Genomic DNA, 3,227 nt, shown 5'->3' on the forward strand with positions numbered 1-3,227 from the left:
GGGGGGGGGGGGGGGTGCTCTCCTCGGACCCCACCTGGAGACGTTTTCACATTGGTAAATGAGAAATACATTTGAGCAGAAGAATTCTCAGCTCCCTTTATGTTTTGGTTTTGAGTCATCAGAGATCACATGTGCTTTCTTGAACAGAATTTAAGTTTGGAGTCATCCCGGCAAATTTTCAAGCTATTTCTGGATGGAGGCTTCAGCAGGCTTCTTTCCAGGTCCTTGGCGTCCAGAACTGGACAAGACACACAGAAAAGCCAGCAAGGATGTAAATTACCAGAGGTGGGGAAAGAGTATGCTCTCCAGGGCAGGAGCGGTGGTGAAGACTCACAGCAGCCCTGAGGATGAAGGGAAAGGGGGTTTTTAGTGTCTACCTAGATTGGCCACCAGCTCATGTAAATACGGTGTGGAGACAACTGTCCTATCAAAAACCCACTTGGCCTCTCACTCGCTGTAAATGAAGGATGTGGGACAGCGCCTTTGATTGGTCTTACCCATAAGTAAGCTATGGATTAAGAATATGTCTTCAGATTGCGTTTGTGAATAGAGAACAGCGCCAATTTCAGTCAAAGGCTGGAGAACATCACTGTCTGGTTGGTCCAGTGGACGGTGCTCAGGAGCCACAGGCCCAGTGTCATTTTGGGTCCTGTGTTCTGTGCACGTCTTCTCTTTTTAGGAAATATCTTGCTCAACCAGTTAGGCATGGACTTTTCTGACTTCTGACACATTCTGCACAGTTGTTTGTCCAGTTTCCTCCAGACCTAATCTCCCACCTCAAAGTTATCTCAGTTTTATAACACTTGAATTTTTGTGGATGGCTTTTCTTTCTTTTCAGACTTGTATTAGCTCCTGGTGGTCACATAGAGCAAGGGTGACATTCTGTACCCCATTTCTTTAGAGTAAGTCCTCTGTCCCACTCAGAAAATGAACACATGTGGATTACTTCAATATTCCAGCTGCTTTTGCTCCTAGGGTCTGAGGGCCCTCGCAGTTGTTTCTCTATCCCTGGTATTTAGACTGGAGAGGCTGGAAATAACCTTTAACTTCATTTGGTCCAACTATTTCCTTTATGCCTAGTGCTGTCCCTAGCTGTCATTGTTGCCAGGTAGTCTAGCAACTTTGGTTATTACTTCCAGCGTTTGCACTTAGAAATAGTATATCAGGTGAGAAGAAACTCTGATTCCATTTATGAAGGAAGGCCTGTGTACAAAGATAAATGTTGGTGTGGTTAATATGTTCAGCTTCATTGTAATTCAGTTCAGGTAAAAAAAGAAGAAAAGGAAACTTGGCTAATGTCTCTTTTCTTTTGTCAAATGAAACAATACTGTGGATGGAGACTCAAGAATATTTCTTTGGAACACAGCTAAATGGTAAGAACCTTACACTTTATTTCCCACCCTAATGAAAAATAATCCCACATGCCAGACCACAATAGGAAAATGCTTAATGGTGCCTCCACCCCAATAAGCCATCTTCCTTGTCTCCACCAACACAAACAAATTTTATGGCCCAGTCTTTATATGAATCACTCTGTGAAAATGATAGCAAATGTAATAACCCCAGACATCTGCAATTATCTAAATGTCTCCCTATTAGCCATTTGAATGGCTAAAGCCTTGTAATCAGATCAGAGTGAATGCTAATTGAAATCTAATAGAGCTTACATCTGTGTGATTAGGTATCAGAATCTGATTCCAATATTGTTAAATTACAGACAGGGCCCATCAAGTCACACTAAAAATAAATCTTGTAACCTCATTTGCAAAAATGATGGATTCTTTCAATAAGGAGAAATCAAACTGGAACCGGTTGGTAAGGCCTTTCCGCCACCTACTGGGAATTAGTGGAACTTCAGAGACAGCTTTCCTTTGACCTGGGCATCTTTATAGTTGTTTTTTTTGACCCAAAAGGTTTCTTTTTTTTTTCTTTCCTGTTTTTTTGCCGGGTGGTGGTGGTGGTGGTGGACAGAGTCTCACTATGTAGTTCAGGCTGGCCTCAAACTTGCAGCAATCCTCCTGCGTAAGCCTTGCGAGCTGGGATTCCAGGTGCGTATGAACCACGATGCCAGACTTCCCAAGAGGTGTCTTGACTATCAACAGGAAATGCCCCAATTTTTGATTCTTCAATTCAGCATGATTAATCATCATGGAAAATATGAATAACTATCATTTTTAGAAGAGGCAGTCAAGATTACAGAGACATTTATATTCATTCACTTCAGAAAACAATGCAGCCAAAGTTTAAAATACCCCAGGGTGGGAGGCATGTGCAGGCAGAGGCCAGGAGGCGGTGGATGGGGTTAGCGGCTGTGTGGAGACTGCTGCTGCCTGAAGGCCAGAGAAATGGCTCTGACTTTCCCCATGCCTGGCCGACTCGGTGCTTAGTTTCTGCTCGTGGGAAAACCCACTTCCCGTTTGTAATATTTCCAGAATAAATGGTATTTACAGAAACTCCACTATACGCGAACACAGTCTCAACTCCGGTCCACTATAAAAGTATAACATTTGGCCCCTGCCCCGGGAGTTATTGTGAGTTCAGTTGAGGGGTCAGAGGGAACCACAGGGCAGTGTACCCCGGTCGGTGCTCCTGGGCTGGCTCTTGCCAGGCAGCGGTCTCCTGAGCACGAATGCCTGGGATGTGAGTTTTCTGAGACTGTACGTGTGAACAGGCCTTTATTCTACACTCCTGCTAAGACAGTTTGGCTAATTACACTATACTTTGATTGTATAATATGTGACCGCGGGCTGTGAGACATAAAGAGGCATGGCAAGCCCAGTAGGTTGCCTAATTTTACCAGCTCTTCCTATCTGCATAGTGGATTTAGCCCAAGTTAGCCTGGATCGATTTCTTCTGTGGTGGCGGGGATCAGCCCCAGGGGTGCTGTACAGCTAAGCTACATCCTCAGCTCCTGTTTTATTACCAGGCGGGGTCTCTCTAAGTTGCCCAGGCTGCCCTCGAACATGCAGGAGGCTGACCCAAGAGTAGCTGGGATGACTATGCACATCTTACCCGGCTCCATTTACTTCTCATTAATTATGGCCACCAGGAGCCAATTTATTTATTTATTTATTTGTTTATTTATTTATTTATTTATTTTCTCTCAGTGAGTTTATTGGCACATTTTAGGGACACAGTACAGTTACATTCATCATTGGGATCTTGTGTCTTGGTTCTCATTTTTCCCCCTTGTCCCTGCCCTCCCTTCACCCCCTCCTCCCCTCCCC

Source organism: Fukomys damarensis, unplaced genomic scaffold, assembly GCF_012274545.1.
Source record: "Fukomys damarensis isolate Sample0158 unplaced genomic scaffold, DMR_v1.0_HiC HiC_scaffold_17, whole genome shotgun sequence".
Classification (NCBI taxonomy): domain Eukaryota; kingdom Metazoa; phylum Chordata; class Mammalia; order Rodentia; family Bathyergidae; genus Fukomys; species Fukomys damarensis.